The 26,231-nt window shown below is 35.1% G+C and overlaps 1 long non-coding RNA gene across 3 annotated transcripts in view; it reads right to left on the bottom strand.

Annotated features, from left to right (window-relative positions):
- Positions 1–5,475: 5,475 nt before the first annotated feature.
- Positions 5,476–26,231, bottom strand: part of LOC137203211 (uncharacterized) — a 125,816-nt gene continuing 105,060 nt past the window's right edge. For 2 of the 3 annotated variants that reach the window (XR_010932985.1, XR_010932984.1), the window contains exons 4-6: positions 19,762–19,810; positions 11,189–11,297; positions 5,476–6,050 (exon numbers count right to left, since the gene is read on the bottom strand). This is a non-coding gene — a long non-coding RNA (uncharacterized lncRNA). Of the gene's footprint in view, positions 6,051–10,968; positions 11,298–19,761; positions 19,811–26,231 lie in introns of those variants that run through there. The other variant, XR_010932986.1, reaches the window with a different exon arrangement.

Genomic DNA, 26,231 nt, shown 5'->3' with positions numbered 1-26,231 from the left:
TTCAATTTTGTTTATCTTCTCAAAGAACCAGCTTTTAGTTTTATTGATTTTTGCTATTTTCTTTGTTTCTATTTCATTTATTTCTGCTCTGATATTTATGATTTCTTTCCTTCTGCTAACTTTGGGTTTGTTTGTTCTTCTTTTTCTAGTTCCTTTAGGTGTAAGGTTAGATTGTTTATTTGAGCTTTTTCTTGTTTCTTGAGGTAGGCTTGTATACCTCTAAACTTCCCTGTTAGAACTGCTTTTGCTGCATCCCATAGGTTTTGTATTGTCGTGTTTTCATTGTCATTTGCCTCTAGGTATTTTTTGATTTCGCATTTGATTTCTTCAGTGATCTCTTGGTTATTTAGTAACGTATTGTTTAGCGTCCATGTGTTTGTGTTTTTTACGTTTTTTTCCCTGTCATTGATTTCTAATCTCATAGCGTTGTGGTCAGAAAAGATGTTTGATATGATTTCAGTTTTCTTAAATTTACTGAGGCTTGATTTGTGATCCAGGATGTGATCTATCCTGGAGAATGTTCCATGTGCACTTGAGAAGAAAGTGTAATCTGATCTTTTGGGATGTAATGTCTTATAATATCAGTTAAATCTATCTGGTCTGTTGTGTCATTTAAAGATTGTGTGTCCTAATTAATTTTGTGGTTGGATGATCTGTCGATTGGTTTAAGTGAGGTGTTAAAGCCCCTACTATTATTGTGTTACTGTCAATTTCCTCTTTTATGGCTGTTAGCAATTGCCTTATGTATTGATGTGCATCTATGTTGGGTGCATATATATTTATAATTGTTATATCTTCTTCTTGGTTTGATCCCTTGATCATTATGTAGTGTTTTTCCTTTTCTCTTGTAACATTCTTTATATTGAAGTCTATTTTATCTGATATGAGTATTGCTACTCTAGCTTTCTTTTGATTTCCATTTGCATGGAATATCTTTTTCCATCCTCACTTTCAGTCTGAATGTGTCCCTAGGTCTGAAATGGGTCTCTTGTAGACAGCATATATAGGGGTCTTGTGTTTTTATCTATTCAACAAGCCTGTGTCTTTTGGTTGGAGCATTTAATCCGTTCATGTTTAAGGTAATTATCGATATGTATGTTCCTATTACCATTTTCTTAATTGTTTTGGGTTTGTTTTTGTAGGTCCTTTAATTCTCTTGTGTTTCTCACTTAGAGAAGTTCCTTTAGCATTTGTTGTAGAGCTGGTTTGGTGGTTCTGAATTTCCTTAGCTTTTGCTTGTCTGTAAAGCTTTTGATTTCTCCATCGAATCTGAATGAGATCCTTGCTGGGTAGAGTAATCTTGGTTGTAGGTTCTTCCCTTTCATCACTTTAAGTATATCATGCCACTCGCTTCTGGTTTGTAGAGTTTCTGCTGAGAAATCAGCTATTAACCTTATGGGAGTTCCCTTGCATGTTATTTGTCATTCTTCCCTTGCTGCTTTCAATAATTTTTCTTTGTCTTTAATTTGTGCCAATTTGATTACTATGTGTCTCAGTGTGTTTCTCCTTGGGTTTATCCTGTATGGGATTCTCTGCACTTCCTGGACTTGGGTGGCTCTTTCCTTTCCCATGTTAGGGAAGTTTTCGACTACAATCTCTTCAAATGTTTTCTCGGGTTCTTTCTCTCTCTCTTCTTCTTCTGGGACCCCTATTATGCTAATGTTGTTGCGTTTAATGTTGTCCCAGAGGTCTCATGCTGTCTTCATTTCTTTTGATTCTTTTTTCTTTATTCTGTTCTGCAGCAATGAATTCCACCATTCTGTCTTCAGGTCACTTATCCATTCTTCCTCAGTTATTCTGCTATTTATTTCTTCTAGTGTATTTTTCTTTTTAGTTATGGTGTTGTTCATCTCTGTTTGTACTTTAGTTCTTCTAGATCTTTGTTAATAATTTCTTGCATCTTCTTGAGCTTTGCCTCCATTCTTTTTCTGAGGTCCTGGATCATCTTCACTATCATTATTCTGAATTCTTTTTCTGGAAGGTTGCCTATCTCCAATTCATTTTGGTTTTTTCTGGTTTTTTTTTTTTTTTTTTTCCTGTGGTTTTATCTTGTTCCTTCATCTGGTACATAGCCCTCTGCCTTTTCATCTTGTCTATCATTCTGTGAATGTTGTTTTTGTTCCACAGGCTGCAGGATTGTAGTTCTTCTTGCTTCTTCTGTCTGCTCTCTGCTAGTGTCAGAGGGTCTCCTGCAGAGGCAGGAGGTGACTGTGGCTCACTGCAGGGACAAGGACACTGGCAGAAGAAGGTCTGGGAAGTACCCCTTGGCATGAGCCCTCCCAGTCTGCCATTAGCTACACCAAACAATCTGAATCCTACAAGATCTTTTTTGATACACCTCCTGCTAGTGTTGGAGCGTCTCCTGCAGAGATGGGAGGTGGCTGTGGCTCACTGTGAGGACACTAGCAGCAGAAGTTCTGGCAAGTACTCCTTGGCGTTAGCCCTCCCAGAGTCCGCCATTAGCCCCACCAAAGAGCTGGGTTGGCTCCAATGTTGGGTCACCTCAGGACAAACAACCAAGTGTCTTCTTTTAAACTTGATAATTTATGAGGGCTAAGGGTGTTGCTTTGTAAACTTATTCCAAAAGTCTTGCAATTCTTCAGGATATTTCATCAAATAGTTTTCTTAATAATCTCCTTATGTTCACTTAGTGATGGAGTACTCTTTTATTTAAATGTGGGTTTCATTGTTGGAAGGGAATAAGGAAAACTCATTTTTATGACATGCTTATTATGTGCCAAGTACATTCCTTTTACATTGTCTAAATCTGTTCCTCATGGAAAACCTTTAATGTACATATTATTTACTTTTTCACACATGATGAAACTAAGGTTCAGAGATTTTTAAAAGCATACTCTAATTCATCCAGCAGAACAGGAATTCAAATTCTAGGCTGTCCCTAAAGTTCATGCTGTTAAGTAATCTGAAGTCAGGCAAGTGAAAATTATATTTTTCAAAGGCAGCGTTTGAATGTGGTACAGTGCAAGATTGTGTTACATGGTTCTTAAACATGGAACAAGTTCTGAAGTCAACAACTTTTCACACGTCTTGAATAGCACCATCATGGATTCTCAAATCTTCCTGAACCATAAATCCCCATTAATAAATGGCGGCCATGTGCACACACACACACATTCTTGCATATTCTATTAGGAGGTATACTGATTCTGGATTAGGGATCCTTGAAATAAATGAACAGTATCCAAAGGCATTTAATTTCAAAAGACATCGCTGATTTATATTGTCTGTCTTGAAAGATCATGCTCATTCCTAGTCACAGTTTAAATAGACTCTATACTTGATACAATCTGTAGAAAAATGTTTACTACTCAAAATTCATTGTCTTCATGATTCATCAACAGTCTTTAGCATTGTTTGTTCACCTTCAGTTTCTGCTACTGTTTACAAATAGTTTGGGAAAGGAAGTGGGGTGCTCTACCGCCAATAATATTATTATCTGTATTTTCTTATGGTTTCTTGTGAAGTTCAGGTATAGGAGGTGGTTGAAACTAATAGCTAAATGAGCTATGATGGTTTTGCTGTGGATTTCATCAATCCAATACTTTAATGCCATTAATATAGATAGTTGAGAGCTATATAAACATCCACCTTGCAAATGGATTTAAGTTAGAGATTTTAGAGCCATCAGAAATTACATACATCTTCCAACCCACTAATATGGACTGGTGTCATAGAGTGGGGCTAGTCCATCATTGAAATATATTAAATAAGAGAAAGAAGACACATTTTTCAGGCTTAAGAAGATACACTCTTGATTTTTGTTTTTAATATTTATTTATTTATTTTTGGTTGCATTGGGTCTTAGTTGAGGTACATGGGATCTTTCATTGTGGTGCATGGGCTTTTCTCTAGTTGTGGAACTCGGTCTCCAGAGCATGTGGCCTCAGTAGTTGCCGCATGCAGGCTTAGTTGCCCCGTGGCATGTGGGATCTTAGTTCCCCGAACAGGGATTGAACCTGCATCCCCTGCATTGGAAGGTGGATTCTCAACCACCAGGCCACCAGGGAAGCCCCCTGGGATATACACTATTGTTGATTATCAGCAAACTAAATTAAATGTCAGCTCATCTCAATGTATAAAAATACCATCATCATTATCACAACTTATATACCTCTTCTGTTGTTCTGGTTTAGTATTAAAAAAAAAAAAGTTCAGCTCTACCAGTGTTATCTTGGGAGCACAAATGAGCCATGGGTGAGACAGAGATAGATTCTAAGTACTAGCAACATTGCTATCATGCTGTTAACATACTCTGTCTCTCTCTGTAGGGTAGAAATATGTCAGTGCTGTTACTTTTGCCAACATCCTACTCATATCACCAATCTTTGATGTTACAGCTAAAGAAAACAATGCTCATAAAGTATTTTCAGCCTCATTCCTTAATCAGTAGCTGAAAATGTTGAACCTTTTCACAATGATCTTAAAATTGAGCTTATTAGAATAGGTTTTAATAACTTACCTTTTTTTTTTTTTTTTTTTTTTTTTGGTGGTATGCGGGCCTTTCACTGTTGTGGCCTCTCCCATTGCGGAGCACAGGCTCCAGGCGCGCAGGCTCAGTGGCCATGGTTCATGGGTCCAGCTGCTCTGTGGCATGTGGGATCTTCCCGGACCGGGGCATGAACCCGTGTCCCCTGCATCAGCAGGCAGACTCTCAACCACTGTGCCACCAGGGAAGCCCCATAACTTACCATTTTTAAGTAATTTGTATGTGTGGTGGTGTGGGCAGCCCTATGAGTTTTATGACTGATGGTAAGAACTTAACTTGTCTTAAATGCATTCTTACTTTACTGTGAAATTTCTCTTCTATTTCACTTGATGGAAATATACTTATTGAGATTATAAAACCTAAGTAGCAGAGAAAAGAATTTCTAATCTTTTTTTTCTTGCCTCCCTTTCACTTATTTTTTACACACTTAAAATATTTTAAGAAAAATAAGTATAAAGAAAATATGATCCTACTCTATTTTTAATGCATTTCTGAGAGGTACTGCTATTTTTCTCTTCTATCATAACACACTCTGGGATCACGGTATTTAATTTCTCTGATCTCTCTGCTGTTTCAGTTTAGCATCACAGCTCCACATTGTGTTGGCTGAAGATCATTTGATCTTTTACTTTTTTCCATATTCACCCCTTCCACATTGTCCCATTTCTAAGTCTGTTGGATGAAGATCATTCGATCTTTTATTTTTTTTCCATATTCACCGCTTCCACATTGTCCCATTTCTAAGTCATAAGTATTGAATTATTATTAACACTTTCAAGCTGTTTTTTAAAACAATAGGCGTGGTGATTTGAGGGCTTTCTATCTTCGGAGAGAAAAGAAAAAAGCTAACTAGAAAATACAACTCTGTATCTCCAGGACCATATATAGAGAGTTAATGTAAGCAGTGAGTTAGTGAGAACTTGTGAATAAAGGAATAAGAGAAAAAGTAAAGATCTCATGATTTTTTTTTTTATTATGGGAACTATTTCAGTGTCCATAAATTGTATAGTACTTAATGGGAATGAAATAATTCACTTGGGACCATGTACATTTACCTGAAGAGAACAAAATATCCTTTACTGCAAGATGTCTGTGTGTCCAGCTGGAAAGCTCAAAGGAAAGAGGAGGTTACTTCTTGCTTATATACCAGTCTGGATTGGGTGCTGCTGGTTGAGAGAGTGTCTTCTCCATCTGGTCATTCAGGGACCCAGGCCCGTGGTGTGCAGTTGCCTTCAACTGGTTATTTCTAAGGCTTCTAGGGTCCTCAGAGTTCCAGCCTACACAAGGCAGGAAAAGAGCTTGGCGGAAGGTGTTTGAGAAGTTGTGCGGGTTTTGTCTGGAAGTAATGATGTTCCCATCGTTGAAAACATAGTTACAAGGATGTTGATGCTTACATGCAAGGAAACCTGGGTGACGTGGTCTAGCCACACACTTGGAAAGGGGAGAAAATTCTTACGTAGAGAGCTGGCCGTCTCCAGAGATGTTTCTGAGAGTACCTTATTAGTCTCTTTAATCATCTTCTTACATAACTAAAAGAATAAACCTGTTTAAAGAACAAAAAAGATGCCAAATCACAATCAATACATTTTGTCTATATAGTTTTGCTATTTCTCTCTTTAGAGATTCACTGAATGAGTGAATATTGTGTTTTTAATATGTATTTTTTTGTTTATTTTGCCCAGAGGCAAAGTAGTATAATTATGTTTCTTGAGTTTATGTCTTTTCTTCTTAATTCAATTATCAAGCCTTTGGAGGCAAGAGGATTTTTTCCTCTTTATATGCATAATGGCAAAGATTGAGGCATGCAGTAATAATCTCTAAATGTAACTGAATTATTCAGAGCTTCTTATTTTATTTTTCAAAGAGAAAATCAGACTTAAGGGCTATTTATAATCCTTCAATGTGCTTATGAACTTAAGTGACATCTGCTGATATTAGAAGTTACCTTTAATCAGGGTGGGGTTCCATGATTAAAACACTAATTGTTGCTGATACGCTGCTAATCAAGGATTAAATTACAATTCAGCAGAACAAATTTAGTCATCAAAAGAAACAGAAATGCCTGCAACATAAAAAGGAGACTATACCATTCAGCTGAACAGTTTATTTTGTAGCTTCATAATGGGTCCTTTGATCAGGTCTAGGGCAGAGATTCCTGTTCACTCTGCATCATGGCACACAGAGATAACGATAATGTAAAAGGCAAGGTTTTTCATGTCCACTTAAGTCTGGCCTAGCTGCTCTGTCGTGTGCATACCTAGTATTTTAGGAGTCTAGATGGGAATTTCTTGTGTTGACAACAATTCCAATTTCTTACCATTGAGATGCTGAATAGATACCATCACAAAATGTTTGGGTGCTATGTCATAATTTTAGGAAAGAAAAGAAAAAATCTTACACTGACATACATGTCTTGTTTTTGTTGAATAGGTGATAGTAATGGAGAAACATACTCAAAATTCTCCATCCGTTGCTATACAGTAAACAATAAAATTAAATAGTAAGTTTAAAATTTAACCTGAACTTGTTGAGACTCATTGTCACAGGATGGCACGATTACCTTGTAAAGTTGTTTTCCTGTCTTAGCATGACTTATTTGATAGAGACCCAGGCATAATAAAGATTAGAAAAAGTTTTCTGTGCTGTTGGCTCAGCAGAAATGGAGAGGTGATTTGTCATTATAAACCATATTGTTGATATTCAGAAATTTTTTTTTCCTTACTGAGAATATGAGTTGCCTAATGGTAGCATCTGTTGTTGGCCCAGTAGGCAGGCAATGGGCTGGAAGTGATGACAGCTTGGATGCATGAACCCCTGGCAGCTCTTGAGTGGAGAGCTGGCCCAGGCACTCTCAGGGGGTTAATAGTTCAGGCTCTCCAGGACCAGAACATGGAAACAGTGGATTTCTTGTGTGTGTGTGTGTGTGTGTGTGTATGTAGCTTGTGGGATGCATGGACAGCAGGCGCAGCTGTTCAGAAGCTACAAAGTACCTGCTGCCATGAACTTCATGATGGTTTATAAGGAGGGAGTTACTGAAAGATTTGAGCATTGCTCTATGTCACTTCAGGTCTCAGAAAGGGACTCCATTTATTTACTGACAGTAATGATACCAACAATTCCTGAAATTCAGTAAATTATATAACAAATATTAGAATGAATTATTTACATTAAAATGTATGCCTAACAAACAATTTTGTAATGTATCTTTTTGTTTATATTGAGACTAAAAGAGAGCATATTTACTCATATGTTAATCTATTTTAGCATGCAGGGTGATAAATATAACATTGTCCCTTTGTATAAGCATGTGTAGATGAAATAGGATTATTCTATTCACATAAATATGACCATCGTTTTGTAAATTAAAATACCGCCTGTTTACCTCATGAATCAAAAAGTACAGGCTTAATTAATTTTTGTTAGTCCTGTGTGATGTTCCATTGTATAGCGTTGTGTATTTAGTCATTTCTCTATTGAAAAATATTTTTCAATTTTTAAACAATTGTTGCTTGCTTTTTGTCACCATCAATATAATCAGTTTTCAGTATACACTCTTGAGCTTATATTTTATATTCTAGCATTTTAATTTCTTTTGGAAAGTTTTCCCAAATAGAATTTCCTGATTATTTTCTGTTTTTGCACATCCTTGTCAAGACTAGTTATCAATTTGTGTTTTGTTTTCTTTTTTAATTTTGGCAAGCTGGTAAGTAAAATTATAATATCACTGTTACTTTAATTAACGTTTCTGTATTATCTAATGGAGTTAAACCTATATTCGTATAGGTATTATCTATATAAATCAACTCTTCTGAGAGTTTCCTCGTCATGGGCTTTTTAAAAAAATTTCATTTTAGCCCTTTTTAAAAAAAATAAATTTATTTTTTTATTTATTTTTGACTGTGTTGGGTCTTCATTGCTGCCCACGGGCTTTCTCTAGTTGTGGAGAGCGGGGGCTACTCTTCGTTGCTTCATTTTATACAAACTATTTCTAAAGAATAATGTATACCATTTACTAGTTTAATGTATTACATATCTATTTTTTTCTTTTGCTTTGTTTATGGTATATTTCTCCATGCAAATATATTATGTGTAATTTGTAGTTAAACTACTATTCCCCTTTATGACAACTCTATTCTCTGAATAGCTTAGAAACCCCCAGCCCCCCAATGTTATAGAAATATTCTCCTAAACATTTTTTATTACTTATTTTAAAGATGTTTATATCTAATCTACAATAATTGACATGAAACTTATTTTTCTATATTTTTACAAGGTGAAGGGCTAATTTTCTTATTTCTCTTTGAGCAGCTACTCTTAACCACATCCTATATTTAATAACTTTTTATGTACCGAACTGAAATGATACCTTATCTTACACAATGCTATATACTATATTTGGATCATTTCCTAGACTCTCTATCCTGTTCAACTAATCCATCCATTTTTTTCTTAATACCATATCATTTAATACAGTCACTCATATTATAATTTAGTATCCTTTAAAGTAAGCACTTTCCATTTTTATTTTAATTTAAATTATCTTATAATATTCTGATTAGAATTATAATAAGTTTACATGAACATTTAAATAATTAAATCATGACTGATTTCTCTGTTAAGGACCTGTTACTTTATATTCATTCAATAAGATTTGATAACTCTCTTTGTCTTCATATATATCCTATACTTTTCCGATTTAATTTATTCAGGGATATTTTACACATATTTTTCCATTTTTATTAAAATGTAATTTCCATTTGAAATTCAAAAAGATTCTTGCTAATGTATTAAAACTGTTGATTTCTGTATATGCAGCTAGTCTTCAGCCACATTAAAAATATCTAGTTCATCATGTTTGCAGAGAAGTCTTTTCTAAATTTATAATCATAGGGTCTTCCCTGGTGGCACAGTGGTTGAGAGTCCACCTGCCGATGCAGGGGACACGAGTTCGTGCCCCGGTCCGGGAAGATCCCACATGCCGTGGAGCTGCTAGGCCCATGAGCCATCGCCGCTGAGCCTACACATCCAGAGCCTGTGCTCTGCAACGGGAGAGGCCACAATAGTGAGAGGCCTGCGTACCGCAAAAGAAAAAAAAATTTATAATCATAAAATGCAGTTAAATTTATTTTGCTAAACATTAATTTTCTTACCTTATTGCACTGGCTAGAACCCCCAAAATAATACCAAAAATCTCTGGTGAGTTTTATTCTTGATTTTACTGAACCTGGATTTAGCAATTTATTATTTGGTATGCTATCTTTTGGAGAACTTCAGCTAATATTCTTTATAATATTTCATTGTTTTATCTATATTCTGATGCTACTGAGTTTTAAGCTGGGAATAACTTGTATTTTTTCTCTTCTATTGGTGTATATTGAATAAACATTAGTATGTTTATAGATAATATTGTTACATGTGAAGTTTAGAAGTTACATGGATACTGCATGTATAGAATACTAATGTAAAGAAAGCACTAAGATGAGCAGGAATTTATATACAATTTAAAACAAAGATGTTTTGATTTTATCTCAGAATGATAAATCTCAAACAATTTAAGTTCTATAAAGGTTTTAGCCTTGTCAGATGGTCTATGCGTTGAGGAACAAAAATACTTAGTTTGGAGTTATTTAAAACATTAAAAGCCACTATACGATTTAAAATAAATAAAGGTTTATAACCTCATCCCACAAAATAACTTTTAGGTTTTACGTAATTTTACGAATTATTCTAGCTTCAACAAGTATTAGAAGATTCTCCATTATATTAAAGAATGTTGGAGAATTTTGTTAAGATTCTTAAACTTTGTTTCAGATTTGCTTCAAATTCTGAAAAGGTATTTTTGCATCAAATCTTCTTAAAAAGAATTCAATATTGTTGTCTCACTCTCTGTGACAAAATATTCATATATATATGTACATTAATATATATATTTTTTTTTAAGTTTTAATTACCAATTCCACATTCTTTTAAAACTTTTAGTTTAAAACTTAAGTACTATGGAAGAATTTTCTCAGCAGAATGGAGATTTTCTCCATTAGTTATTTGACACCCAGTGTTCTGTCCTGTTTCAAAAATCCTTTCTTGAATTTTATATAACTCTTTTAAAAAATGAAGCTTCTAAAAGGCTTCACTTAAGTCATTCTTCAATACAGCAGACATATATTAAAGTGTGAGCAATTTCTTTGAAAAAATATCAGACTCATTCAAACCATTCTGGTGATTCAAATGGATTGATACTCAGAGAATATAACTGTGTGGAGGATGTAGAATAGTTTTTGAACCAGTTATAAATATTTATAAATGAATTGTGAGGGAGATCTTTACGAAGAAAATGAAATGTGTTGCCATTGGCTAAATACCATTTTCTTTGTTAATTATAAATATTGAGGGTTCTGTAGGTTCATTCATGTTTAACCTAATCCCTGGATAAGCAAAATATATGACAAATCGTAGTTCTGAAATATTGAAAACACTGTGACATTTTTATTTTCCCTTAAGCATGAATTGTACATTAATAGGTAATTTTAAGAAAGAAATAATGCAATTAAGCATTTAAATCATCTTTTCCTAAATCACATGTTTGGAATTTGGAATTAAAAAAACAAAAACAAGAGCAAAAACAAAATCATGGTTAGTCATGTTGTTGAAGTTTGCAATTACCCAAAGCAAAGAATTGTTTACTTTAAATCTTAACCTCCACATCCTGGTAGGCAGAGCAAAGTCAGTGTCTCACAGTCTCTCTTCACATTATTTTGTCTTTGCTCCCAAAAATCTTAACTCTGATTATGTGCTGTAGAAATAAAACAGATATAAAATCAGTTCAAAAACAACGCCCCAAGCCAGTGAAAACAAGTCGAACATTTTTTTTCAGAGAGAACATTTAAAATGTTGCACTAAATCAACTAAATAATGTAAAGATAATAGCATATTGCTACTCTCATTTGCTACTCTAATTGTTCCACATTTATGGAGTTCTGCCCTGGGTAGTTTTAATAGCAGCTGTTAACCACTGTCATTAATCAGTAACCTTATTACAGTTCAAAATGGAATTGTAATTGAAACACTTGAACAAGTTAAAATTGACAATAAACTTACAGTCGGATAGGATTTGCTTAATGAACTTGATGTAATAAAATTTTAATTGTTGTTGAGCATTTACAGGATATATTGCCTAAAAGTTTTAAAATTTATAATTAACCCATAACAATTCAAGGGAGTAAGTTCATACCAGAAAGCAAAAGGCAAGTTACAATTAAACATAACGTTATTCCCAATTTTATGGAAATAGTAATGATTTTACTCTTCCTGCAGTCTTCTACTCTTCTATTTTTTTTCTTCTTTTCTTGATAGGTGAATTTTTTTTTTTTTTTTTTTTTTGGCTGCCTGTGAGATGTAATTTGTGTGGCAAGAAGAAATCTTGCTTAACTCCACATATCTTATTCACTGGCCACAATGTCTGAATATTTATGAGAATACATTATATCCAAGTTATTAGATCTTAGAGTCAAATGTATGGGATCTGTTTCTCCACACACCACATTCACGTTTAATACCTGTGGACACCAGTATCTGTATCTCTAAAATAGCAATAGCTATCTGTTTGTTGTGAGAATCAGAGTAGATGGTAAACATATAATAAATGTTACTTTATTATTATTTAAAGTTTGGAATTTCCACTTAAGTGATCTCATTTAATCTTTAAAATAAATTAAATCCGAGTAGGTATTTTCAGGTGATTGTCAAGAAACTAGCTGATTAACTGAATAGAACCCATATTAGGTACCTGGTGACCTAGCAGGATTGAGATGTAAGTTGTGAATAAAAAACGCCAATCTTTAGAGTATGAAACACAAAGTCTGACCATGCAGAGCACTGCAGAATTATTCTTGGTTAGCAGGGTGGAAAGTGAGGTTTGTAGTCCACAAAAGAATATAGAGTTGGGGGCTTCCCTGGTGGCGCAGTGTTTGAGAGTCTGCCTGCCGATGCAGGGGACGCGGGTTCGTGCCCTGGTCTGGGAAGATCCCACATGCCGCGGAGCGGCTGGGGCCGTGAGCCATGGCCGCTGAGCCTGTGCGTCCGGAGCCTGTGCTCCGCAACGGGAGAGGCCACAACAGTGAGAGGCCCGCGTACCGCAGGAAAAAAAAGAAAAAAAAAAGAATATAAGAGTTGCTGAAAGTGAATCCAAAATGTCTGAAAAGAAGGTAGATATTGAAAGCTGTTCATTCATTCATTCATTCCTTATTTAGCAATGTCCCCCACCCCCTTCCTAGAAACTCAGCTGACTTTAAAAATGTGGGAAACATGCCTTGTTTGCCTGAGGGAAGAAAGGTTAAACAGATAAGCTTTTGATCAAATATTTATTATTATGTTTCTTAAATACCTTTCTGAAACTCTCCATAGTCTAGAAAAGAAAATAGACTTCATTAGAAGACTGTACTTAATATGTCATTTTTCTTTTTAATTTACAAAAGTATTACATGAACCATTTTCTTTAAAGTTGTTTCAAGCAATGTTTAGTCACCTACATGCAGTAAATGCAATGGATTCTCTTTACAGAGATATACACTCCTCCTACTTCTGTGCCCTTTTCCAGATAAAACTCCTAACAGTTTGTTCAAGAAAAAACTTCCTTGTCTCTTGGGAAGCTCTCTCTACCTCTGATTTTGCTTACATTGTTATAAATAAATAATATGTAAACAAATACTTTGTAATACATTTTGTAAACAAATTTGCTGAGTTTGGTGATTTGACTCTCTCCTTTAAATATATATCTTGGGAAGCTTTCATGTCAATACAGTATTTTTTTAATGTGATATGTATGTGTGTGTGTGTGTGTGTGTGTGTGAGAGTATTTATATATAATACTGTGTAACATAATTTATTTAAGCACTCCCATAAAGATGGCACTAAGTTTGCTTCCATTTTTCAGGTGCTGCTCACCCACATCCTTACCTTTGAGCATAAGCATAAGCCTTTCTGTAGTGTATACTTCAGAAGCAAAATTACTCATCTTAATGGTGTTTATATCATAATTCTGACAGATGTAGCCATATTCTCTAAAAAAGTAATTAACAGTCCACAACCCCATGAAAGTATATCATTCACTAACAATGGATATTATTCATGTATTTTAATATTTGCCAATCCAATAGAAAATTAATTGATGCTTCAATTTGTGTTTTCTCAGTTATTAGTGATCTGAAGCATATTTTTACACTTGATTATTTGTATTTTTATATTTTGTGCAATACTATTAAAACCTGAATTATATTGTTTTGTCTTTTTATTGATATTTAGCCTTTTTTATGTATCTACATATATTCTGAAAATCTTTTTCTTTATATGCTATGATTTTTATGTCTTTAACAGGAAGAGTTCTTCAACTTGATGATTATGAAAACACTGTCCAATAATTTTTATTTTCATAAACTTAGACCTTTTTTCTTTCTTTTTTTTTTTTTTTTTTTTTGCGGTACGCGGGCCTCTCACTGTTGTGGCCTCTCCCGTTGCGGAGCACTAGCTCCGGATGCGCAGGCTCAGCGGCCATGGCTCACGGGCCCAGCTGCTCCGCGGCATGTGGGATCTTCCTGGACCGGGTCACGAGCCCGTATCCCCTGCATCGGCAGGCGGACTCTCAACCACTGCACCACCAGGGAAGCCCCCTTTTAAATATAGGCATTTAATCCATCTAGAAATTATATCTTTGGTTGCTGAAGATAGAGAGTACATTATTAGCCAGTTGTCTGAGATACAATTATTGAATATATCATTTTATCAGTAAAATGAAACGACATTTCATCACATACTAAGAATCCTATGGACCCTATGTTGTGTCATATTGATTTACTTAAATATTTATGAACAAAACAATGTTTTAATTAGGAAAGATTTGTGGTTACCTCATAGGTAACAACTCATTCATTTTGTTTTACAAAGTTTTCATAGTTATTCATGCTCATTATATCTTCCCAGTGAATTTTAGTATAAGCTGACTGAATTATTCATAAAATATTTTTGGTTTGTTTATTTTGGTTAGCTTATTTCGAGAAAACTGACTTCTTTACATTAAGAATCTTCCCATCCAGAAACATACATGTCTCTCCATTTGGTTACATTGTCTCTCATGCATTTCGATAGCATTTAATATATAATTCCCATGGGTATGACAGCTCTTATGAGGTATCTTCCAAAGTACTTGAGTGATCTGTGTGCTCTAGTAAGTCTTTCCTTGTTTGTTGGTTCTTTCAGTTGTCTATATTTGCACCTCACTTTATGGTGTTTGATTTTTCTCAAAAAATGTGACAGATTTTGGATGTTTGCTCATCTTTTCATTTTACTCTGCATGAAAATCATGATGTTCTATTAAATGAAGTGTCCATAATTTGGTTACTTGGTATCAGATATCTCTTTTATTACTGAAAATATTTATTTGGACATAGATTTTAAATCTTCTTGAAGTGTGTCTTAATGGATAGCTTCATTTACTTTCATCTGTTTTCTATTCATCTCAATTTTGAATCACATATGATCAAGCACTTTTCATTTACTTTGGAGCTCCTAAAAATACTATAGACAATTTATTTTCTCAGGAATAAGTATATTTTTAGAAAGAAGCTCTTTATATGCTATTTTTGTCTCTTTTGTACTTTGCAGATTCTTTTAGGCTTCATATTCCTGTTGATTATTTTGAAGTGCTGCAAATACATTTCAGCTCACACTTTCTCATAAATATTGTGGGTGGCTTTTATTTAGATTACTTCAGTTTTTACAGCTGGTATAAGAATCTTATTCCTTTGAGCTGAGATATGAGGATTACATTAAATGAATTTTTATTGTCAGTTTAAACAATTAGTATCAAGAAGAGGACTAACCTGGATTCATGAGATATTTTGTAAAGCAATTTTCTCTACATTGAAACTTCATGAGCAGAGGCAAATGTTTCCATATTTGATTATTTTAATGTCTCTTCTATATTCAAAGTATAGGCTAAGATTTTGAGATTCCATTTCTGCTTCTTTTATTGCAGATTCAGGAAAGTGACTAGTTCTCTTAAGATGTACCCCTCTCACAGCAAATGTACGTCTGTGTAAGGGTGGATGTGAGACAGCAGTTGGAAGCTGCATAGATGGGAATTTGCCAAAAAGTTTTATCTTTGGTGGACTTAGCACACCCCTACAGAGCACATCTGCTGCTGTTTTACAAAGTTAACATGATCACAAATGTGCTTTGTTTATCCTAAAGTCTTGTCTTCATCTGTCACATCTAAAAGTAAGTCAGAATGCTCAGCTTTTCAGGAAAGTAGTGTCCTTGATTGGAGTAAAGTCATGTGCCAGGACTACATTGTTTAGCGCTTAGCCCTGCTATTCATTGGCTTAATATTTGTTGTGTTTATGGTTAATTTTTCATTCTTGGTAAGTAACTTGGAAGTTTTCTGATCTACATAAAATTGTCTTCAAATGGATTCAGGCTATATTTCCTAAGATTCACCTTTTCCTCTACCCCGGCTCTCCAAATAGCAGTCGTTTAAGTTATTTTGCATCAGTTTACTTATTTCCATAGCACACACTTAGGTGTACACACATTCTTTCTTGATTAACACTACCTGATCCCATCTATAATATATTTAGAATATATCAATATGTGTGTGTGTGTGTGTGTATTCACATATAGAACAACATTAAATACAGGGAGATCATGTTAAAAGGACAATAAGTCAACAATGAGATATTGAGTACCTTTTACATACTATGTGCACAGTAAAATAAAGAAGGAAAGGAGGGAGGGAGGGAGGGAGGAGAAAGAAAGAGAGAGAAAGAAAAAGAAGAAAGAAAGAAAGGGAGAAAAAAGAGAGAGGGAGGGAGGGAGTGAGTAAGAAAGCGTGTAAAGACATAGATATATAGGTATATAGGCAGATAGATAAATAGATGATATCAGGCTGACTGCAAATGGGTATGAAGGATCTTTTAAAGTGATAGAATGAATAGAATAATTCATTTTGGTGGTATTTGCACAGCTCTGTAAAGTAGCAAAATAAGCTTAGTGTATAATTTAAATGGGTGACTTTTATGGTATGCAAATTATTTCTTAATCTGTTATTAAAAGAACACTTGAAATCTTGCAATAAATATATTAAAAATTAATAAATCTATTCAGTAAACAGAACTTTATTGAGTATACACCTCACACCAAGCATTGTGATAACGATTTTAGACTTGATCAGGAATAAAAGTGGTTATTAAAAGTTTTCAGTCCAGGGCTTCTCTGGTGGCACAGTGGTTGAGAGTCTGCCTGCCGATGCAGGGGACACGGGTTCTTGCCCCAGTCCGGGAAGATCCCACGTGCCGTGGAGCAGCTAGGCCCGTGAGCCACGGCCGCTGAGCCTGCGCTCCGCAACGGGAGAGGCCACAACAGTGAGAGGCCCACATACCGCAAAAAAAAAAAAAATCTTTCAGTCCAATAGAAGCCTACTATTGAGCCTGTCAAAGGTTTTCCTCATTTCTTTTAGCAATTTGTCTTAATCTAGTACTTCCATTTATCTTTTTCCATCTCACTGGTGAAATCCTTCATATGGTCAGAAAGTTTTGCACCTTTTCCACTAGTGCCTTAACCTATTAGTCACAGTTATTTTAAATTCCCTGGCTGACAGTTCCAGCATCTGGGTCATATCTGAGTCAGGTCCTATTGAATTTTTGTCTATTGATACTAGAGTTCTTTTTTTTCTCCTTGATTTTTTGTCTTTCTGAAAAAGTTTGGCTGAAACACAGATAGTGTGTCTATTTATTCCTTGAAATGAACCTGTATTTTCTTTGCTATGCTTTTGAAGAGTATGAGAGTGGGGATTTGAGTCCATCTCATCAGGAGTTGAGCTGGGTTTGAGTTCTGTTGTTATAATGGCTTCCTACAATGAATCACTGGCTTCAAATTCTTCTAGCATTACCTTGCCCATAGGGTGGGGTCTAATTATCACAGGCTTTTTCTTATTGTCCCCTTCACTCTCAGGGTTAGGCTAGTCCTTTGTGTCGGCAGCTCGAGAGGGTCTTTCTGTAACCTCTGACCCCTCTCCAGAAGTAGAGTGCTGTTGCCTGTTTCTGCTTCTAGTCTGGTGGAGGTGGGCAGAGGCAGTCTGTTGTCATGGTTCAGCCTCAGGCTTAGGAGGGTCCTGAGTCTCGAAAGAGGGACTTTTTCAGTAATCCTGACCTTCCCTGGTGCTGGGGTATCTCTATGTGCTCAATATGTTGTCCTTTTCTCCACTCAGGGGTAGAGATTATTTTCTTCCTATTCTCTGCTCTATTCCTGGGAGTGATGTTTCTCTTCCCCATGAAAATTAAGACTTTTGACCCATATGCAAGAAGAATACAAATGAGATGTATTACTTTTTCACTACGGTGTCTATTCTTTTCTTCTAGACTTTCCTATTTGAGAAGCTTTCTCCAATCTTTTATTGTGAATATTCTGTCAGCGTCCATGAATAGGTGCCAATACCACTTTTGCCCGCAGTTTGCTGAGGTTCTATACTCTCATGGTCACCTACACTCAGCTTTTTGGAATTTGTTTTTAAAAATTAGCTGAATTATTACTTGTTGCTTAAATAACAGTCCCTCTCCCTCCCAAGTTCATCTCCATGTGAATCAGTGTTGATGTCTCCAGAGAGATGGGAAAAAAAAATTAAAGGAATAAAAAGATAGTAAACAATGTCAGTAAACTGAAGTCTATTCAGCAAAGAATGATGAGGATAAAAAGATAACTAAAAATCAAGGTATAAAAGAAACAACAAATTAACTGGGGATGTGTGATATGTGAGAAAATAATTTCAAGAGATGATAGAGAACTCATGTGAATGTAAGGGTACATTTTGCCCTTGTAGTTCAATGGAACAGAACAAAATATATAAATTTGAAATTGTGAGAATATATATTTTAATTAAATATAAAGAACATTTTTCTAAAAGTGAATTGCACAGTAATTCAAAGGAATGTTTTAGAATTTCATCACAGCATATTAATCAGGATTGGAAAAAGTGCTTGTTACTGGTAACCTATGGAAAGGAAAGCAGGACTTGAATTTGCTGAGACAATTTTCAAACAAAATAAAAAGTATTAAAGTCTTTATGACTACATGACCAATTAATAGTCTGTGTGTCTCTAATAAAACACTATTTTTTAATAGACCTTATTATATTGTGCAAGTATATTAAAGATAGAGCCTTATCTCCTAAGACAAATCATCTGTGAGTAGTGTTTTTTCCTGTCATTTTAATATACTAGAAGCACAGTGGAATTTCCTGCTGTGGTTTCTTGCAATGCAATTTTAGGATAACCTTTGGTCACTGGAACATCCATCAAAAATAGGACAGACAGTAATTTCTCTCAACTCCAACTCATTAAGTCATCAGTTCTGACTAATCAGATTCTTAAAAAATAGTTTTCTAATGAACATTACTTTATATTGACCATGATAGAATATTTATGTAATTACTATTTAATCTAACATGTCACTCATAATTTTCTGTAGCATAATCTATTCTTCTCTTGAATAATGCAACACTTTGAAAACTAAACTAAATGATTCAACTAAATACTATGATTCAGGACGTTATTTACCCTTGAATCTTTTTAGTCAGTGACTGACAGACTCTAGCCCTATGCAATTCAGCATGTACTCTCACAGTGACTTCTGTATTATAAAATCAATATTTTCTATTCAGAATAAGAGTGGTTAACAAAGTTTAGCTTGAACAAATTCTCAAATCATACTAGGTAAATTTACTGATAATTTATGGAAGCGCGAATAGCAAACCTAAGTATTCTAGAGCAATGTAAACAATGTGTTAAATTTCCCTTGTAAAATGGACATAGTGCAGATAAAGGACAGAAATCCAGGACATTTGGGTTTAACAAACATAGGCTCATTAAGTTTTACTATCAGAAGTTTATTGACATCCAGGATAATTTTGCCAAAATAAATAACACACTCAATTGCCCAAATAAGGGTGAAATGACAAATAGTGCCTACATTGCTTCTGGAAATTTTCTTGTGTCAATGCATAATTAGAATTTTTTAAATGGTTACTTATACTAAAAGAGGAGTATCTGAAGTAGCAATCACATACTATAGCCAGACATAGAAATCGTAAAACAATTTAAGTGTAAACAATTAACTGCATACAGATACTTTATGATTTTGTGGGGGGAGAGCTGGGTAGATTGTTTTTACATTCTAAGTTTTTGTATGTGATTAAAAAAGAAGAAACTTACTAGAATGATGCTAAGATGGTTCACGGAATCCAAGCAAGAGCTGACAAACCTGAATAGGGCAAAGGTGAAACCCAAGGTCACATCTTTCATTTTACTAATGGGAGTCAATGCACCTCCCCTATTGGACAGGTATCTGGTGTTAACAGGATGTTAACATCTTACGACTCATGACTCAATGTGGATCAGCTTGAAACAATAACCCAGAGCTGAAGACCACCCTGTGTAGAAGGAGAGCAGTCACAAGAGTCAAGGAACTCGGCACAGATACAGATAATATCAATAGATCCTGAGATGGATCAATTGATTGAAAGATTTTTATTAATGTAAATTTTAATATATAGAAAGAAGTGCCTAAATAATGTACAATGTGTACATAATTTTATACATATTATCATTAATTAAATATTATTAAAGTGAATACCAGTAATCCACCATGCAGGTAAGAGATTTGATTGTGGCTAGATTCTCCTTTTATTATTGGGGTGTTAAACAGAATCCAAAATAAAGGCCATGCTTTGAATAGACCTCTAGACTATACACTCACAACCAGGTAACTGAAACATAAACTCTCTTGGTTTCCCTGAAATGCTGACTCTGACCGTAACCAAAACTTAAGCTTTCTTCATGTCAGCGTGACCTTCCAGCTTCCTAGTCAATCCAATACAGACAAGTAAGCTGAGTGCTGCCACCCTAAAAGGAACATAAGTTTCTAGTAACTAAACACAAAACTATGTACTCCCTCATTCATGTCTGTAAACTGAGCAGTAACTGCTAAGAGCCAAGCTTCTTAACCACTTTTGGTTTTGAAATCCCCCTGTTCGGGAACAATCTGTTTCTCGCTCAACAGAATATTCATGTCAAGTGAAGCTCTCTGGATTTTCCTTAGAGAGAGGCAACCCTATCCTAAACTGCTTACATAGAGGTTTGCTTGATTTTCCTTTTTTAATTTGCTTCACCGACTACGCATATAACACTAAACAATATACATGTCTGCAGTTTTCATTTTTCTTTTTCTCATCATTATGTTCCTCGGTTCATCAGTATTGGTGTAATAGCTATAGTTCTTTATAATTACTTTTTCCTGTGGCTTTACTAATTTTCACTCCAGCAGAGATATTCTTGTTGCTCTATATCCTGACCAACACTAGATATTATTGGACTTTTTCCTTTTCAACTATTTTCCCTTCTTTTTGCAGAAAAGTTAAAATCTAACCCAGGTTTGTTTGAATTAACTATTTCCCTCAGGGCAAAGCAGTTTCAGAATCCCGGTCCCTCACTTAGCCCTTTTGATTCTCATTCTCCATTATACTTTTGTTTTCTTTCTTAGTTTAATAGTTTCTTAGTATTTTGTCAATTCTTCAATGATTTTAAGTACCTGATATTTCGGAACACCCACTGTCAAATTTTTTAAATTGTATTCATTTGAGGGTTCAGCCAAATTAGTTACCTTGCCGTTGCTAGGAATAGAAGTCCGGGCCTTTATTTTTCTCCTTTGAACTTGATATAATTGTCAAGTCATATAAGTAACTGTATACTTTTTTTGAATCTTCTATTTCATATGTATGGCAAGTGTTTTATAAATCCCTCCTACATTATTTTTTATAAGAGCCTTGTTCACACACCATAAAATTCACCAATCTAAAGCATGTAATTCAATTGTTTTTATATATTCATAGAATTGTGCCATTTTTACCACTATTTCAAATATTTGAGAATATTTTCATCAAACCCCTCCCCCCATATTTTGAATCTTCATGGCCATTTACAATCCTAATTCCCCTCTGCCCTTAGCCCCTGGCAACCACTAATTTAACTGCTATTTCTACAGATTTGCCTATACTGGATATTTAATATAAAAGGAATAATACATTATGTGATCTTTTGTTACTGGTTTCTTTCATTTTGCAAAATGACTTCAAGATTTATCCGTGTTGTAGCATGTGTCAGTACTTCTTTTTACTGCTGAGTAATACTTCAGTGTATGGCTGTAACATGTTGCATTTAAACATTCATCAGTTGATGGCCATTGTCTTTCCCCCACTGTTTGGGTATTTTAAATAATGGTGCTATAAATATCATGCGCTAGTTTCTTAACACAGGCTGACATTGTTTCTTAAACTCTGATACCATAGAAGTCTATAGACGTTTACAATTTAATATTCGATAATTTCCCTTTCTTAGGCACTCTTTGAACCAAAAATACTCTTTCACATCTTTACATTTCCAAACACATTATTTTCCAGGCAAATGATGTGATTTTAGTAACTGTTTAAAAATGCTCTATTAAGATGAGTTGCCCTCTCTTACTGTCTGCTATACTCTTTTTCTTTCTTCGTGTTTTTTAATTTAATTTTATTTAGTTTTTATACTGCAGGTTCTTATTACTCATCAATTTTATACACATCAGTTTATACATGTCAATCCCAATCGCCCAATTCATTACACCACCACCCCCCACCCTCCCACCGCTTTCCCCCCTTGGTGTCCATACATTTGTTCCCTACATCTGTGTCTCTATTTATGCCCTGAAAACCAGTTCATCTGTACCATTTTTCTAGGTTCCACATATATGCGTTAATATACGATATTTGTTTTTCTCTTTCTGACTTACTTCACTCAGTATGACAGTCTCTAGGTCCATCCACGTCTCTACAAATGACCCGATTTCCTTCCCTTTTATGGCTGAGTAATATTCCATTGTATATATGTACCCCAACTTCTTTATCCTTTCGTCTGTCGATGGGCATTTAGGTTGCTTCCATGACCTGGCTGTTGTAAACAGTGCTGCAATGAACATTGGGGTGCATGTATATTTTTGAATTATGGTATTCTCTGGGTATATGCCCAGTAGTGGGAATGCTAGGTCATATGGCAATTCTATTTTTAGTTTTTTAAGGAACCTCCATACTGTTCTCCCTAGTGGCTGTATCAATTTACATTCCCACCAACAGTGCAAGAGGGTTCCCTTTTCTCCACACCCTCTCCAGCATTTGTTGTTTGTAGATTTTCTGATGATGCCCATTCTAACGGGTGTGAGGTGATACCGCATTGTAGGTTTGATTTGCATTTCTCTAATAATTAGTGATGTTGAGCAGCTTTTCATGTGCTTCGTGGCCATCTGTATGTCTTCTTTGGAGAAATGGCTATTTAGGTCTTCTGCCCATTTTTGGATTGGGTTGTTTGTTTTTTTTAATATTGAGCTGCATGAGCTGTTTATATATTTTGGAGATAAATCCTTTGTATGTTGATCATTTGCAAATATTTTCTGCCATTCCAAAGGTTATCTTTTTGTCGTGTTTGTAGTTTCCTTTCCTTTGCAAAAGCTTTTAAGTTTCATTAGGTCCCATTTGTTTATTTTTCTTTTTATTTCCATTTCTCTAGGAGGTTGGGTCAAAAACAATCTTGCTGTGATTTATGTCAGAGTGTCCTTCCTATGTTTCCCTCTAAGAGTTTTATAGTTTTATAGTGTCCGGTCTTACATTTAGGTCTCTAATACATTTTGAGTTTATTTTTGGTTAGGGAGGGTTCTAATTTCATTCTTTTACATGTAGCTGCCCAGTTTTCCCAGCACCATTTATTGAAGAGACTCTTTTCTCCATTGCATATCCTTGCCTCCTTTGTCATAGATTAGTTGACCAGAGGTGCTTGGGTTTACCTCTGGGCTTTCTATCCTGTTCCATTGATCTATATTTCTGTGTTTGTACTAGGGGCATACTGTATTGATTACTGTAGCTTTGTGGTATACTCTGAAGTCAGGAAACCTGACTCCTCCAGCTCTGATTTTTTCCTTCAAGACTCCTTTGGCTATTCCAGGTCTTTTGTGGCTCCATACAAATTTTATGATTTTTTGTTCTAGTTCTGTAAAAAGCACTACTGGTAATTTGATAGGGATTGCATTGAATCTGTAGATTGCTTTGGGTAGTACAGTCATTTTCACAATATTGATTTTCCAAACTAAGAACATGGTATATCTCTCCATCTGTTGGTATCATCTTTAATTTGTTTCAACAGTGTCTTGCAGTTTTCGGCATACAGGTCTTTTTTCTCCCTAGGTAGGTTAATTCCTAGGTATTTTATTCTTTTTGTTGCAATGGTAAATGGGAGTGTTTCCATAATTTCTCTTTCAGATTTTTCATCATTACTGTATAGGAATGCAAGAGATTTCTATGCACTAACTTTGTATCCTGCAACTTTACCAAGTTTATTGATTAGCTCTAGTAGTTTTCTGGTGGCATCTTTAGGATTCTCTATGTATAGTATCATGTCATCTGCAAACAGTGACAGTTTTACTTCTTCTTTTCCAATTTGTATTTCTTTTATTTCTTTTTCTTCTGATTGTCATGGCTAGGACTTCCAAAACTATGTTGAGTAATAGCGGTGAGAGTGGACATCCTTGTCTTCTTCCTGATCTTAGAGGAAATGCTTTCAGTTTTTCACCATTGAGAATGATGTTTGTTGTGGGTTTGTCATATATGGCCTTTATTATGTTGAGGTAGGTTCCCTCTGTGCCCCATTTCTGGAGAGCTTTTATCGTAAACGGGTGTTGAATTTTGTCAAAAGCTTTTTCTGCATCTATTGAGATCATCTGGTTTTTCTTCTTCAATTTGTTAATGTGGTGTATCACATTGATTGATTTGAGTGAATGGAAGAATCCTTGCATCCCTGGGATAAATCCCACTTGATCATGGTGTATGATCCTTTTAAAGTGTTTTTGGATTCTGTTTGCTACTATTTTGTTGAGGATTTTTTGCATCTATATTCATCAGTGATATTGATCTGTGATTTTCTTTTTTTGTAGTATCTTTGTCTCATTTTGATATCGGGGCGATGGTGGCCTCTAGAATGAGTTTGGGAGTGTTCCTTCCTCTGCCATTCTTTGGAAGAGTTTGAGAAGGATGGGTGTTAGCTCGTCTCTAAATGTTTGATAGAATTCACCTGTGAAGCCATCTGGTCCTGGACTTTTGCTTGTGGGAAGATTTTTAATCACAGTTTCCATTTCATGACTTATGATTGTTCTGTTCATATTTTCTATTTCTTCCTGGTTCAGTCTTGAAATGTTATACCTTTCTAAGAATTTGTCCATTACTTCCAGGTTGTCCATTTTATTGGCATAGAGTTGTCTGTAGTAGTCTCTTAGGATGCTTTGTATTTCTGCGGTATCTTTTGTATCTTCTCTTTTTCATTTCTAATTTTAGTGATGAGTCCTCTTCCTCTTTTTCTTGATGAGTCTGGCTAATGGTTTATCAATTTTGTTTATCTTCTCAAAGAACCAGCTTTTAGTTTTATTGATCTCTCTGCCATTGTTTTGTTTCTATTTCATTTATTTCTGCTCTGATCTTTATGATTTCTTTCCTTCTGCTAACTTTGGGTTTTGTTTGTTCTTCTTTCTGTAGTTCCTTTAGGTGTAAGGTTAGATTGTTTGTTTCAGATTTCTCTTTCTTGGGTAGGCTTGTTTTGCTATAAACTTACCCCCAAAAACTGCTTTTGCTGCATCCCATTGGTTTTGAATTGTCGTGTTTTCATTGTAATTTTTCTCTAGGTATTTTTTGATTTCCTCTTTGATTTCTTCAGCAGTCTCTTTGTTATTTAGTAATATATTGTTTAGCCTCCATGTGTTTGCAGGTTTTTCTTTTTTTTAACATCTTTATTGAAGTATAATTGCTTTACAATGCTGTATTAGTTTCTGCTTAAAAACAAAATGAATCAGTTATATATATGCATATGTTCCCATATCTCTTCCATCTTGCATCTCCCTCCCTCCCACCCCTCCAGGCGATCACAAAGCACGAAGCTGATCTCCCTGTGCTATGCGGCTGCTTCCCACTAGCTATCTACCTTACATATGGTAGTGTATATATGTCCATGCCTCTCTCTCGCTTTGTCACAACTTACCCTTCCCCCTCTCCATATCCTAAAGTCCATTTTCTAGTAGGTCTGTGTCTTTATTCCTGTCTTAACCCTAGGTTCTTCATGACATTTTTTTTCTTAAATTCCATATATATGTGTTAGCATACGATATTTGTCTCTCTCTTTCTGACTTACTTCACTCTGTATGACACACTCTAGGTCTATCCACCTCATTAAAAAGAGCTCAATTTCGTTTCTTTTTATGGCTGAGTAATATTCCATTGTATATATGTGCCACATCTTCTTTATCCATTCATCCGATGATGGACACTTAGGTTGTTTCCATCTCCGGGCTATTGTAAATAGAGCTGCAATGAACATTTTGATACATGACCCTGTGAATTATGGTTTTCTCAGCGTATATGCCCAGTAGTGGAATTGCTGGGTCATATGGTAGTTCTATTTGTAGTTTTTTAAGGAACCTCCATACGGTTCTCCACAGTGGCTGTATCAATTTACATTCCCACCAATAGTGCAAGAGGGTTCCCTTTTCTCCACACCCTCTCCAGCATTTATTGTTTCTAGATTTTTTGATGATGGCCATTCTGACTGGTGTGAGATGA

The sequence above is a fragment of the Pseudorca crassidens genome, chromosome 12 (genome assembly GCF_039906515.1).
Source record: "Pseudorca crassidens isolate mPseCra1 chromosome 12, mPseCra1.hap1, whole genome shotgun sequence".
Lineage (NCBI taxonomy): Eukaryota > Metazoa > Chordata > Mammalia > Artiodactyla > Delphinidae > Pseudorca > Pseudorca crassidens.
The sequence above is the reverse complement of the archived record's forward strand: the minus strand, read 5'-3'. Positions and strand labels throughout refer to the sequence as shown.